Source organism: Xenopus laevis, chromosome 5S, assembly GCF_017654675.1.
Source record: "Xenopus laevis strain J_2021 chromosome 5S, Xenopus_laevis_v10.1, whole genome shotgun sequence".
NCBI lineage: Eukaryota > Metazoa > Chordata > Amphibia > Anura > Pipidae > Xenopus > Xenopus laevis.
Window position 1 is genome coordinate 141,279,910 of NC_054380.1, and position 16,443 is coordinate 141,296,352.

Consider the following 16,443-nt stretch of genomic DNA (forward strand, 5'->3'; position numbering starts at 1 on the left):
ACACTGCCTGCCAGTCCACTTATCTATAGTAATTAGGGCTACTGATGTCAGGTATGCAAATAGCCAGAACCCCACATACACTACAGGTCAGCATAAGACCATACCAGCCCATTTATCTATTTCTATTAGGGCTACTGGTTTCAGGTGGGCAAACAGCCAGAACCAAGCACATTGCAGGTCAGCGTATGATCACATTGTATGCAAGCAATTAGTTCGAGTACACTGCAGAACAGAATATGGAGATGCTCCTTACCTGCTGTTAATTATGCCAGGCTGTAAGAAGGCCCCAAAAAAAGCCAAATATTGCAGGACCCCAGGTTTATTGTTAACAGGCAGACGGCATCAAAAGCCTACTGACAATAGCATTTGAGATCAGACATACAGTACCTGTTATGTTAGACATTTCCCCATCAGCACACTGTGCACAGGTATAACAGCAACTTGGTTTTCCTTCTATTTTAGCTTTTCTGTACCCTGGTATACAGGGCTCACTACAATTAGAATAGACAAACTGTGGGGTGAAAGAGAGACATGAATTTAAAGCAGAACATGGGAAACTAAACATTAGTCGATTGCTCTAATAAATACTTGACAAAAAGGGACTTTCCTTAGTGTTTTGTGCTTCATATCAGCAGTATAGATTAGTACAAGCTGTGATATAAACCTTGGGGTGTTCTTACTGGTTGGGGTCCAGTACCAGGACCAGTAACACCTTTTAGAGAACCCAGTCCCATTATGCTTTCTACTAAGGAAAATGGAAAAAATGGAAAACACAGCTTTCTCATGGAGTCAAAGGGGCCACGTAATCTTGCAGCACTAGAAAAGCATCTTCACCCCTGCCTACATGCTGCCGTGAGCCCCTTCCTGTTCTTCAGGTTCCAGCTTCCTGGTTTGTGACATCATTTCTGTAAGTGACATCACCTTTCAACCTCTAGTTACCCATAAGCATCTTCGAAGCTTTCAAAATCTAACTGTTCTCCTTAAACAGCCTTTACCTGTGCAAAGCTATACAAAGCCTTTCTTCAATGTTTCCTCAGTGTTCCTCTCTCTCTTAGCCTTTCCCTTCACATACCGCATCCTTCCCCCACCTCAGTTCTAGTCTCTCTCAGCCTTTCCCTCTCCCCCGCAAACCTCTTAAGCAGCCCTTACACTTGTGTGCCTCTCCCTTAGCCGTTCCATGATTCACTGAAGCAGCCCTCTTGAAGCAACTTCCTGGTTCATGAACAACTTCCGTAATGTCATATGAGGAGAGCTGTCGGGGGTGCGCACAGAGCTGCAGCTGCTGGTCGCCCTATTGCCTTTTTTCAAAATGCATTGAAGAGCAAGGAGGCGATTTTTTTTGTGATTTTTAAGTTAAATCCAAGGTGAATACATAACATGCAGTGGGATATGAGTATTATCTGGAGGGTGCAGTTTTTATTTTATAAATAAAAAAACTGTTGTTACTGGTCCTTTACTATTCACAACAAAGACTACAAGGTACATTACAGAAAGGTAATTCTAACTAAAGTAGTCCTAAATATTGGACACATTTATTGAAAAAGATTATAAAGCTTTAAAGGTATAAAAAGATTATACAGGTATAGGATCCCTTTTCCAGAAACCCAATATCCAGAAAGCTCCAAAGTACAGAATGGCTGTCTCCCTTAGACTCCATTTTATCCAAATAATCCTAAAATTTAAAAATGATTTCCTTTTTCTCCATAATAATAAAACAGCAGCTTGTACTTGATCCAAACTAAGATATCATTAATGCTTATTGGAAGCAAAACCAGCCTATTGGGTTTATTTAATGTTTAAATTAATTTCTAGTAGACTTAAGGCACGAAGACCCAAATTACGGAAAGATCCGTTATCCCAAAAACCCCAGGTCCCGAGCATTCCGGATAACAGGTTCCATAACTGTATAAGGAAAAAAACAAATAGCAACTGGCTCCCCAAAGAGCAGTTGGGAGAAAAGTAAACAGGATGGAAATAAAGACTTTATTCAGCCCACACCAATATGTTTTGGTAGTTTTTGATTATTTGACTTACAGGTTTCCATATAACTCCCATCTTGGCTTTCCCATACGAAAAATTGAAAGTGTACATACAGATGAAGCCACTTGGATTTGTGTGTTAAATGCGTCATGACTCAGGGTTAATTAAAGAAACAGTTTTATCTAAAGTCATCTTAACTCATTTAATGCATGTAACCTTTTCATTAGCATACCAAAGCACCATTGTTCACAATTCTGAATGCTTTAATTAGTTGGGATGTTGTGATGCAATTTTCTGTGTTAAATGAGATAAATGGGATATCTGTGTTTAGTTATTCAATGTCAAACACACAAATCAAAGTGGCTTTATTTGTAGTTTGTCTGTGTTGTTACCTCTGAAAAATAGGGTCCCCAGAGACTGGCGCTGTTGTTGAAAAAGAATTGATTCCCATCAGACTTGGATGCATCAAAACTTCCAACTTTTATCCTTTTTAGATTTGCTAATCTAAATAAGTAGTATTTCAGGATATCATAACGGGCTGGTTGGTCTCCATTGTTTTCAAAGTTTATTTCATCTCCAGAAGTTGTTCTGAATTTCACACGCCGCATCAATGCATTTAGCTTAAAAAGATTAAACAAATACATATTGTACAACAGGAGTTTCATTTAAGTGATCAATTTTAATTAGCATCAATTGGGTGTCTCCAATCTTTAATTAAACACAATCAAACAAAAAAAGGAGACAACCTCGCCCACGTTGATTATAGTTCCAGTAAATTTTATTCAGAAAACCCTAAAAGAGTAAAAGAAACCTTAGCCCTTAAGGCAGGGTGGATGGGGGTCCCCACTCACAGTACCTGAGTATAATATACAAGGAGCCCAAATCCAACAGGGAATAAGCTGGTATATATTGAACAGTCTTGAACAAAAGTTCCAACTGGGCACCATTCAGAGTTCCTGATGTGGATATATGCTTTTCATACATTCACAACTGTGGATAAACGTGCAGCTCACTGGGTATAACTTGCCATGGCCACAGAAATGGTAGTTAATGGTATCTAAAAGCATAGCTTAATTCACAAAGTACTTCAACTCAGCTGGCTATGAGTCTTGTGTATGTGAGTCCTCCAATGGTAGAAATACTCATGTGTCTATGAAGAATCTCACTGGTCCATGGAGAATATCTATTCAGGTGCCTCTTCCTTGTATCACTCCTACAGCATTTCATTGCCTCTGCTCCCATGATTATTTTGTTACTACCACAACTTTATAAAAGGGGTAACTTGGGACAGAAGTAATGTTTAAAGTCATTTTACAGAGCCAATCTGGAACTAACAATTTCCATGGAAATCTATGCTATAAACTCACTATGATCAAGATGTGCAAAATGACTCCAATTGTTTCTTTCCACATCTCAACATTATCCACACTTGCACCATCTGCATCTTGGGAACATGGGCAGAAATGTGACCAGTTAATAATCCCCAGTCTCATAATAATTGGCATTTATTTACTTTTGTGCCCATATTAATATGTTTATGGGGAATACAAGGGACAATCTGATAATATAAATTTAGCAGTTTGAACATGGCATAAAATATTAAAGCAACAGTGACATAGGTATGCCAGTGACTCAGTTTATCATAGACAAATTAAAAATATGTGCCATATATTCCTAATTTTGACTGCTGGAAAGCTGGATTACAAGGTTTTATAAAAGGGCCTGAAAATTCAGCTGCCCATTTAAACCAAACTCAGACCTATATGTTTTAATTTGAAAATTAATTTGGTTAAACATTGAGTCAGTATTTTGTCTATAGTCACCCCTCTCAAATCTCCATGTATCCTATCAATCACCAGATAAAAGAAGCGTTGAGCCACTCCATCATGCGCGAAATACATGTCTGACTATGCTGGAAAACATGTTACAGTTCTGGATATATAATAAAAGTTCATAAAATCTCCATATATATTCTATAGATATTCTATAGAGATACATGGTATACAGATGGAATACACTACAATTCTCCCCCTAATTTGCCTTCAGACTGGGCCCCCTTAGCTCATAACAAGGTTACAGATATATAGAAACATTGGGGTGTCACCCTGCTATAGTTCCAGGGGTACCCAGGGTACAAATAAACACTCACCCCAAATCTCCCCCTAACTGACCTTCAGACTGGGCCCCTTAGCTCATAACAAGGTTACAGATATATAGAAACATTGGGGTGTCACCCTGCTATAGTTCATGGGGTACCCAGGGTACAAATAAGCACTCACCCCAAATCTCCCCTAACTGACCTTCAGGCTGGGCCCCCTTAGCTCATAACATGGTTACAGATATATAGAAACATTGGGGTGTCACCCTGCTATAGTTCCAGGGGTACCCAGGGTACAAATAAGCACTCACCCCAAATCTCCCCCTAACTGACCTTCAGACTGGGCCCCCTTAGCTCATAACAAGGTTACAGATATATAGAAACATTGGGGTAACAGTCACCCTGCTATAGTTCATGGGGTACCCAGGGTACAAATAAGCACTCACCCCAAATCCGCCCCTAACTGGCATTCAGACTGGACCCCCTTAATATGATTATGATTAAACATTCTTGAGTATTTTAAAACAAAAATATCTTCTTGTTTTAGTCCATCAAGTTCAACCCCTCCAAAAGAAAACCCAGCCCCATACACACACCCCTCCCTACTTTTAATTAAATTCTATATACCCATATCTATACTAACTATAGAGCTTAGTATCACAATAGCCTTTGGATTATGTCTGTCCAAAAAATCATCCAAGTCCCTCTTATAGTCATTAACTGAATTAGCATCACAACATCACCCGGCAGTGCATTCCCCAACCTCACTGTCCTCACTGTGATGAACCCCCTACTCTGTTCCTTTAAATGAAACTTCTTTTCCTCTAGTCTGAAGGGGAGGCCTCTGGTACGTGATTCTCTTTATGGGTAAAAAGGTCCCCTGCTATTTGTCTATAATGTCCTCTAATGTACTTGTAAAGTCTAATCATGTCCCCTCACAAGCGCCTTTTTTCCAGAGAAAACAACCCCAACCTTGTCAGTCTCCCCTCATAATTTAAGTCTTCCCTCCCTCTAACCAATTTAGTTGCACTTAGTCTCTGCACTCTCTCCAGCTCATTTATATCCCTCTTAAGGACTGGAGTCCAAAACTGCCCCCATACTCCAGATGAGGCCTCACCAGGGACCTATAAAGAGACACAATTAGGTTTCATCCCTTGAGTTAATGCCCTTTTTTATACAAGAACTTTATTTGCTTTAGTAGCCACAGAATGACACTGCCCAGAATTAGACAACTTGTTATCTACAAAGACCCCAAGATCCTTCTCATTAAGGAAACTCCCAACACACTGCCATTTAGTGTATAACTTGCATTTATATTATTTTTGCCAAAGTGTATTTTATCAGAGGTAAAAAAAAAACTTATTTTCCAGTGATAAAGCACACCATTGTAAAGAGGTAACACATACATTTTTTTTATGTTACATAATGTAAAAATTTGGGCAATGTTACAGTTTGTCCAGCTAGTGGCCAGCTAAGGGTGGTCTGTAGGGGAATATCCCTTCATGAGTTTATATAAGGAAGTTCAGGAGCTGTGCATTTCCTCTTTGGCCTAGGAATAGGCCAAAGAGGTCCTATAGGTAGGACCAAAAATGGTCAGACAATCTTTGGGAGACTGACTCTTTTAGGGCTAGCTAGTGGTAGAAGGTTGTTTGAGTTCACTCTAGAAGTGAAACACAGTTAGTCTAGTGAGATAGGACAATCTTTTGTCCCAATGAGGAGTGATTACATTGGGACAGAACCCTCAAGGTGATTGTGTGTAAGGTAGAGAAATGAAGCATTTAGGCTAGAGGAAAACCAACAGGAGAAGGTTTACAGTGAGAGGAGGCCCCTGTATGGCTACCAGCACTCTGCCTGTGCATCCCCTGCATGACAGATGTTCTGGAGGCTTCAGGAGAGAAACACTGTGAGTGTGAGAGAGAGAGAAGCAAAGAGTGAAAGAATCTGCAGAAGTTTTATCTATTTATATAACTATATCCTATGGCTGAAAATAAATACATTATTCATCGGTTTCAGCATCTTTGTAATTGGAGATGACAATTAGGGATGCGCAAATTTTTTTCGCCTTGTTTCGCCTCAAAATTTATGCCCATAGACTTGTATAGCGTCGTGTGTCAAAAAAAAGACATGCGTCAAAACAATTTCAATTTTTTCATTTCGCCGGTGGTGAATTTTTGGCGAAATGAAACGAATCAAATTCGCCCATCCATAATGACAATCTTTGTGACTTGTGGCAATAAATTATAGACAAATTAACCAAAATGACCAAAGCATATAAAAAAGCATATGTATTGGTTGATTGGATGACAACTAAACCTCCATATTACAAATGCACATTAAAGGACACACAAAGTCACTATTCCTTCAAATGAAAGAGACAAAGGAAAATAAGCAAATAACTGTAAATAAATTAATCATACATTAAACAAAAACACATAAGGGGAACATTTATGAAAAATTGTACAAAATATCACAATTGCACATAAATAATGTTTACAATCTTGGCAAGCTGAAAAATCACAATTTATTAATTTATTAATTAATTTATTTTAAATGTTATTTTATGTATTGCAAAATAAAGAAAAAAAAATGGTAACCAACATTTTACATGATTTTATACAAAGACATGGTCATTAAATGACAAGCAAAGCAACATCATTACTATCGCATATAAAAAGGCAAATGTTTTGGAACAACAAAACCTCCTTCTTTAATACACATATGTACATTAAAGGGCACACATAGGCTTGGACATGTTTCACTACTGGTTTCAAAAAAACTATTTGTGATTAATAGTGCAAACATACATAGTTATGATATCCAAAAATACAACACAAAGATGTATGAAAAATGTAAGAATTTTTTATTATTAAGGATAAAACCAACATACAAAACACCTTATAACATACGCAGAATTAAGACCCCAAAGAAAAACTAAAACATCACAGATTTGAAAATACCAATATAAACCAGTCTAATGTGTCCCTGTTCCTGTAGAAGGAATTATAGGGGTGATTTACAACAAGTTGCACACTACACTTGCAGACATAAATGACCCATTATAAGTTCCATACAGGGATTTGCCCCTCTGCAGAGAGATGTGTCTGGCTGAAAATGAGCAAATGAGGTTTAATGAAAACAACTGTATGGATGAGAGCAGGCCCTCAATGAGCAGTCCTTAAAGGAGAAGGAAATGTTAAAACTAAGTAAGCTTCATCAGAAAGGTCTATGAAAATATACTAGTAAACCTTTAAAGTAATGCTGCTCTGAGTCCTCTGTCAAAAGAAACAGCACATTTCTTTCCTTCTATTGTGTACACATGGGCTTCTGTATCAGACTAACTGTTTTCAGCTTAAACCTCCAGGGCTAGGGCTTGAGCATGCTCAGTTTGTTCCTCCTCCCCTCCCTGCTGTAATCTGAGCCCAGAGCTATGAGTGAGCAGGGAGAGACTCAGGCAGGAAGTGATGTCACACCAAGCTAAAATGGCAGCTGCTATCCTAAACAAACAGAGAGCTTCTAGAGATTTTTACTCAGGTATGGTAAAACATTCTGCAGAATAAATATAGCATTCTAGCTTGCACTATGCTAATTTATTGGCAATAAAATGCCTCCATAGCTTTCCTTCTCCTTTAAGGCAGGCACATATACATCTGTTAGAAATGTATGCATGTACAAAAATAAAAAGTAACCCTAGTATATGTCTGCCTGAAGGACTACTCATTAAGTGCCTGTTTTCACACAGATGGTTGCTTCCACTCCCCTTGTTGTTCAAGTTTGGTCTATAGAAAAATATTTTATCTATAGAAAAGGTGCTTGTGAGAGGACATGATTACTATTTAGAAGTATATTAAGGAATTTTATAAATAGATAAAAAAGTGGGGGATATTTTTCACAAAGAAAAGAATATAATTGAATGAGGTTGTGGAATAAGCTGTTGGGTGAAATTGTGGTTGCAGACTTAATACTTTTAAGAGTGAATTGGGTGATGTCTTTGATGAGCGCAATATCCAGGGCTATTCTGATGTCAAGATCTACATATTTACTGTTTTTTTCCAACCTAAATTAACTATATATGACTAAGTAGCTATTTACCAACTGTATATTTTAAGTATAACTGTTCACCAACTTACCTGCCATTGCTTAAAATAAACTTGTAGACTCTCTGCTGATTTAGGGTGACTTGTCATTGTGCCGTACAGTTCATGGAGAGCGTGAGCCATTGCGTAAACTGCAGTGTAAATCCGATAAGATATTCTGAAATCAAATGTTTCATAGGCTACCAGATCTATATTATCAAATGATTCATTCCCTGTGCAATTATATAGAAAAAGTTGACGTGTGGTTGGCAAGTTGCATTCAAATAATAATTGCCACATATTTGCGAGTAAAATGTCATGTTGATATTTAAATGGATTTAAGGAATAGAAAAACTGCTTAAAACCTGGAATCTCTCCTTGTTGGATGGAAAATACCAAAGTGCCATTTAAAGTATCAAATGCTGGAAAAAGTGGCATAAAAACTGTACGGGGGAGATATGAGGATGCAATCCATATTTTTTTGGGAATTTTATCTCGATAAAAAAATTCTTGAAAGTTTTCAGCAAACTTTGAACTGAGAAAAAGCATGATGACCTTAGCTGTACTTTTGTAGATTGTTTCTTGAATTTTGTCGTTGAATTGTGTATAACTATTAGATTTAAGTCTGATGAGGAAGTCCAAACAGACACTTTCTTTTCTCATTACTTTTTCAAGCCTTTTACTTGCCCTGTAACCATAGTCATCATCTGATACAATAAGTCCAACCCAATTCCAGCCAAAATACTTAAATATGCTTATTATAGCATCAACTTCTGATAACTCATTGGAGATTATTCGGTAGACATATGGAAACTCTACTTTGTTATTCAATATTGGATTTTCAGAGCTGTAACTGATCTGCAGATTAAAAAAAATTTCAGTTTTCTAGTGAAGCTAAAAAAGAAGCAGATATGGGATTAGTTAAATATTTTCTTCAGACTTATTGGCAAGAATGGCAGAAACCAAAAATTGGATTATTATGAGTATTTATACATATGTTTTCACCTTCATTATATATATTTACATAGTTACATAGTCAAGTTGGGTTGAAAAAAGACCAAAGTCCATCAAGTTCAACCCCTCCAAATGAAACTCAGCGCACATACCTACACACATCCACTGAAACTATACATATATATATACCAATATCTATATACATTGTAGATTTTTGTATCAAAATAGCCTTGGATATTCTGCTTCTCCAAAAAATCATCCAAGTCCCTCTTATAGTCATTAACTGAATCAGCATCACAACATCACCCGGCAGTGCATTCCCCAACCTCACTGTCCTCACCGTGATGAACCCCCTACTCTGTTCCTTTAAATGAAAGTTCTTTTCCTCTAGTCTGAAGGGGAGGCCTCTGGTACGGTGATCCACTATATCGGTAAAAAGATCCCCTGCTATTTGTCTATAATGTCCTTGTAATGAAAGATAATCGGTATAAAAACTGGTTATAAATCAAGCCTGAATGGCTAATGTTTTACATATGCATACCTGATAGTGTAATATTATGCCTGGAGTTGAACCGGGAACCTGGTGTTTCTGGGCTCTCTGCATTTCCCCTGTGCTATGTGAGCAGACAGCTATGGTCCTCCTTCCCTCCTATTGCTTTCCATGTAATTGCAAGTAGACATGACTTGTTTCACCTGTTGTCAATCTGACCTCAGCTGATCAGTGTAAGCCATTAAGTTGCCTATAAAACCCCCTACACTGCACTGACTCATTGCCCAATGTAGGTCTATGTCCTATAGTTCCTGGATGTGATTCTTCCTGTTCCCGACCTTTGTCTGTTTTTGACCTTTGCTGTATCACTGCCTGAACTGACCCTTCTCTATTTGATCACTCTTCTGGATCCTGACTTTGTACCATATTACTGATTGGCACATTTACACATTGGTTTACATACACCATTTGTTTCTTATATTTGGAATGTAAGGAAGCAACATGCAGAATATATTAATTGCTGTGGAAGTGTAACCCACTGAGGATGCATATATTGAAGGACAAAGGTGAGTCTGGACACTGTAAGGAAATTAAAGAGTAAATACTTGAGATGCATAATGCTTTGAATATAGCTTCTTTTTACAATAACAACTCCTTGTGACAGTTTGTTGCATATGTAAGCAGCGAGCTGGCCCCAAAATAAAGGAAATGAAAGTGGGACCAGACCAGCTGCCTATTTTGCTTACAGCATCTATAAAAATCCAAATAGATCTACTGCTCCCCTACTGTCCAGCATCTTACTTACATCATCATAAAAAGCAATAAAAAAAGCAATATGTTCTGTCATTTCCTATAGAAAATACCTTATGGATAGAGAATAATTCTATAATAGGGGCTGGTACCCAACACCCCCTAACAAAACCAAACTTAAAACTTTGACATGAAACTAAAACCAAATTTCATCTATCCCCATCACCTTCAATATTACAACCCTTGATGAATAACTCTGAATTTATTCCAAGTATGGAACCAGGGGCATTCGATAGATGGAAGTTTTGGGACGATAGGTAAACAAGAATTAGTGGCTTTATAAAGGACACAAAAATGATTCCATATAATGACCTCAAAGCTTCCAATCTACAGCATCATATCTCCCACACAGCATTAAGTACCAATATAAAACACCCTAAATATGATTGCCAGGTGTCTACTGAACAGTTTGATGCCCAATATGTATAGGTTTACCTAAGCATGTGGCATATAGGGGCCCAAAATGTAGACACCCCATTTGTGCTATAGTTCTGTTATTCCAAATACTGTAAAATCAACATATTTACATAGTTTGGGTGGGGGGGAGGTAGAAAAAAGTATGTTTACCCCAGAAAATCATATATTTTCTTAAAGTACACAATCCAAATTGGGTATGCATGTCTTTCTACTCCAAAGTACCAAGCCACAAACCTTTTCTAAATTTGCCAATGTTGGTGACATTTTCAAAAATCACCTCAAAACTTTTACCATTCCTGGAGCAGAAGGGAACAAATCTACATATTCAGCATTGGCACATTTAGGAGACATGGGACTTTCCAAATTAAAATATATTTTCATTTCTCAGGAACATCTGAATAATGGGGTGTTTTCTGAACAAAGATTTTTAGTGAAGCAGTATTCAGTTGTCTGAAATTAAATCAAATGTGAAAAACTGTCTGTGCACCCTTGTAATTTGAATACATGTAACTGCTCAATACTGATTACTGGCAACACCAAATTGGTTGGATTCGCTTGTTAAGCCTTGAATTTCATAGGCAGGTGTGTCCAATCATGAGAAAATTTATTTAAGGTGACCAATTGCAAGTTGTGCTTCTGTTTGACTCTCCCCTGAAGAGTGACAGCATGGGATCCTCAAAGCAACTCTCAAAAGATCTGAAAACAAAGATTGTTCAGTATCAGGGTTAGGGGAAGGCTACAAAAAGCATCTCAGAGATTTAAACTGTCGCAACTGTAAGGAATGTAATGAGGAAATGGAAGGCCACAGGCACAGTTGCTGTAAAACCCAGGTCTGACAGGCCAAGAAAAATACAGGAGCGACATATGCGGAGGATTGTGAGAATGTTACAGACAACCCAAAGATCATCTCCAAAGACCTGCAAGAACATCTTGCTGCAGATGCAGGTGTATCTGTACATCGTTCTACAATTCAGCACAATTTGCACAAAGAACATGTGTATGGCAGGGGGATGAGAAGCCCTTTCTGCACTCACACAAACACACTCGCTTGTTGTATGGAAAAGATCATTTAGACAAGCCATCATTGTCATTTTGGAACAAAGTGCTTTGGACTGATGAGACAAAAATTGAGTTATTTGGTCATAACAAAAAGCGCTTTGCATGGCGGAAGAAGAACACGGCATTCCAAGAAAAACACCTGCTGTCAAATTTGGTGGAGGTTCCATCATGCTGTGGGGCTGTGTGACTAGTTCAGGGACTACTGGGGCCCTTGTTAAAGTCGAGGGTCAGATGAATTCAACCCAATATCAACAAATTGTTCAGGATAATGTTCAAGCATCAGTCACAAAGTTGAAGTTACGCTGCAGGGGTCGGATATTCCAACAAGACAATGACCCTTAACACACTTGTAAATCTACAAAGACATTTATGCAGAAGGAGAAGTACAATATTCTGGAATGGCCGTCACAGTCCCCCGACTTGAATATCATGGAAAATCTATGGGATGATGTGAAGCAGACTGTCCATGCTCGGCAGCCATCACATTTAACTGAACTGGAGAGATTTTGTATGGACCAATGGTCAAAAATAGCCACATCCAGAATCCAGACACTCATCAAAGGCTATAGGAGGAGTCTAGAGGCTGTTACATTTGCAAAAGGAGGCTGAACTAAGTATTGATGTAATATTTCTTTGGGGGGGCCCAAATTTATGCACCTGTCTAATGATCCAATAAATGTTATGTCTATGCTGAAATACTACTGTTTCCATAAGGCATATTATATATTAAAAGAAGTTGCTACATTGAAAGCTTAGCTGATGATAAACAAAACTCCAAAGAATTAAGAGGGGATCCCAAACTTATGACTTACAGTTTATGTGAGTGTATGGAGGGGTCAGTGTGTGTGTGTATGAATGCTGGGTTTCATTTGCAGGTGTTCACCTTGAAGGACTTTTTTTTCAACCCAACTTTACTGTGTAACTATGATTAGGCTCACAGTTCAGTGTGTCCCCCATAATCTCATTCCTTTCTGAAGTGATGAATTCTGGGACTAGAGACTTTATGAAACCCTGTGAACCTATGAAATCACAGGGACATCTACACTTCTATGGACAGGCAGGATATTTAGGTTTCTTTCCCAGTACCATCTTTATGTGATAATGTAAGTAGGGATAATTGACTTATGAGCCTCAACAGTACCATGGGGACCCCCAGTTGGCCCAAGCTCTAGTGAGCCCAAAGCAAGGTGAATGAATAAAAAACACATGTATATCATTTGACACTATCTTTATCTATTATGGGCCCTATTAGGATCTGTCTGACAGTGACCCTGACTTACACTCACACACAAAACTAAAAAGAAATCAGTAATGGGTTGAATTTAGTAGCAGTCTATGGAGCGAGACTTTCCAGCACAGACCTGAGGGTACCTATAGATCCCTGAGAGCCACGCAATTGCCAGAGATGATTCTGAAGACACGTCTCCTATGAACCCCACAACCTTCCTGTTGTTCCAGCAGCTGTAATTTGGGATTGGGGGTTCTGTTCCAGACAGGATTCCAAAAGCACTTGCAAAAGATTTAGCCCCTGAGGCACAGGAGTCATAGATCTGATAGCCCAAAGTCACATTAGGCAGAAGGTCTGGGTCCTTATTGATCTCCCAAATTGTATAAATGAGAACCAGTAGGTGCCGATAGAGTTTGAATGAGAAACTGTTATGTAGAAAAACATTTAAAAACAGATATTTTGGTGAATATATATATAATTATACTTTATCTGCCTACTTTCCAAGGTTAAGTCCAAGATTCTTGTGTGAGCTTCAGGTGAAGTAGTTACAGGTGCAGCAGATCTTGTGACTGAGGGGGGCCGGGGACAGGGGGACTGGGCTGCTGTATGACAGTTACACCACTGCTGCTCTGAACATTTTAGATTCTTAGACATTATGGAGAATGCCTCAGTCTAGGCAAGCTATTTGGCAACTCCCGCTATTAGGCAAAGAATTAGGCACAAAGCAGCTTGTTATTTTCTTACAATGCACCTTGATTTTCTGTACCTGTAACTTACACAATACGTCACAAAGTTTAGCAGCACCAGGAAAGGCACAAAGATTGTATCTAAAAATAAACAGTGTTCAAGCAGGTACAACATGTGCCCATATAATGCCCGTGAGCACCCACATGTACTCTCCTTACTAGCACCCTACTAATACTGGGCTCTCCCTGCCCCTTGTATCCACAGGCCCTGTACTTACCAACTGCCCAAGGAGTTATGTCCATGTTACACTGGCAGTGAGTGCGGAGGTGCAAGTGCAGTTTTGTCCCCATAAATACACCAAGCTCTTGTGCTAAGTCCTAGTATTGTTGTATGGAGGAATATGTTAGTTAGATACATGCAGACTATCACTTGATACTGTATATCCTGCAGGAAAGAAAGAAAGAAAGAAAGAAAACAAGAGTAACTTGCCCTTACTGTTTACACTCAAATTCGTTGTCTGTCTCTGTTTTAACAGGAAGTAAATTCATGAAAGATTGATGTATCTGGAGAATTCCACCAACGATCAAGTCCCCATCACTAAAGTAGTTCATCCTGCTGAGGCTCCTCAGTTGGCACCCAGAGCTGGGACTGGCCATTTCAGCTGCACAAGGAAATATCTGGAACATCAGAACCACAAAGAGAACCTTGAATCTGTCAGGAAACAGAACCTCCATTGATCCACAGAACTGAGCAAAGAGATGGTGCAGGATCCTGAGCTGATGAGGCAGAGAGATCTTTGTGCCAATAACAGAGACACCAAAGTGTATATTTCTAGCAATGTTCCCTTAGTTATATATCTTCCCTGAACTGCAATCTATGAGCAGCTACACCCACTGATGTATTTTAGCAGCACAGTTATAGAGTTTCCTAAATCAGCCATAATAGCCTGTGTTCAGCTCTTCCCAATACAGCAGCAGCCTTGGGATTTATGGATTTTACTTAGAACCTCTGACTTTTTTTAATTCATGGAGCTGAAACTTAAAGTCATGGCTGGAACTAGGGGTCGGCAGAAGAGGCACCTGTCTAGGACACAATGATGGGGGGTGCTGAGCAGGTTCCTTTTGAAGAGTTTTCTGCCTACCGCTAGTTCAGCTTTCTTGCTCCAGCTGCCTCTCCCTTCTTGTAATCACATGCGCCTCCCCCGCTCATCATAACTGTGCAGCGGTGGGGGATGAGAGATCAGGCCGGGTTACATAGGGTGCTGGGTCGGCTTGGCCGCCGCTGCTTAAAGCTCTGGTTTTGGCCTTTTCGACAGTAAACAGATGTTTAAAACAAACTCCAACTGAAAAGTGCCTTTGGTGTTTGACTTTAAGGGGATGATTTTTGAATCTTCGTAGAATCTTTCTGAGTCTAATTTTTTAAATGAACTAATTTTTTCAGACAGTTTTTCATAATTGATCAAATGTTAAAACCATAAAATCTATAAATACAAAAGTAAGCCAAGTAACAGCTGTCGAGATCATGTAGAAGTCAATGGAAGTTCCCTTTGTTAGATCAGACTTTTGCTCGTGGTTTTAGTGGTTTTTGGCAATCAAAACATTTATTGTTGTATATAATTTTTGTTTGTTCAACAAAACTTCATGGTTTTCGGATTTTTTCAGTACCTATCTTCATTTATATGTTTTAATTCAGACATTTCAATAAATTATAATGCATTTATGATTTTAGAGTAATTTCCACCATAACTGTTCTTTAGGTTGACCTTCCAGCCACTGTATTGGACCACCCTAAGTGGGCCAGAACCATGATTTGAGATTATTTGATTTTATGTGATTTTAATGTTTCTACCAGTGATGTGTGCAGATCATTTTATGTCTAATATTCCAATTCCCATGGCTGCTGCACTGATGTAGAAGTATCTCCATGTTATTGGCCCTTTGTCCCAGATAATGACATCACAGTTCTTTCTTCTATAGCAGAAGGGAAATGGCAAGTCTGACACTGGCAAGTAATCAGGAATAGTGATGGGCATTTTTTTTGCCAGGCATGGACTCGTCAGGCATGGATTGGCAGCAAAACTCAGAATGTTCACCATTTGCAAATTTTTTTGTGAAACTGCGTCAAAAATCTGCCACAACAAAAATGTCAATCAGACAAAATTGTCATAGATCAAATTCAAAAAATATATTCCAAGGCACTCTATAAAAGTAAAAAAATCAGTCTTTATTGAACATGAAATATTAAAAAGTAGGCATACAGACCAATTGACGTTCCGCCTTATGTTTTTCGTACCCACCGGTACTTATTCATAGGCTATTCAACGTCGATTGGTCTGTATGCCTACTTTTTAATATTTGATGTTAAATAACTGATTTTTTAACATTTATAGAATGCCTTGGAATATATTTTTTGAATTTGATAGCTGTGCCCTTTGAGCTGGGGGCTATATTCCAGCGCTTTGGCCCTTTGGGCAGGCCTTACAGACTGCAGCAGTTGTATTGTCATTTTTTAATACTGTCATAGAGACAAAAAAGTTGCCTTAAGAAAAAAACGCCCATTGATTTTTATGCATTTGTACAAAAAAAGTCGCTAAGACAAAAAATTTGCTGCAACAAAAAAGCCTCTACAAGGAAAATGCCCATTGATA

At 38.5% G+C, this 16,443-nt stretch overlaps 1 long non-coding RNA gene across 1 annotated transcript in view; it reads left to right on the forward strand.

Moving 5' to 3' along the window:
* LOC121394336 overlaps positions 1 to 16,025 on the forward strand; it is a 45,294-nt gene extending 29,269 nt beyond the window's left edge. Inside the window, exon 3 of the long non-coding RNA XR_005961675.1 lies at positions 14,332 to 16,025. This is a non-coding gene — a long non-coding RNA (uncharacterized LOC121394336). The remainder of the gene's footprint in view (positions 1 to 14,331) is intronic.
* Positions 16,026 to 16,443: the final 418 nt, after the last annotated feature.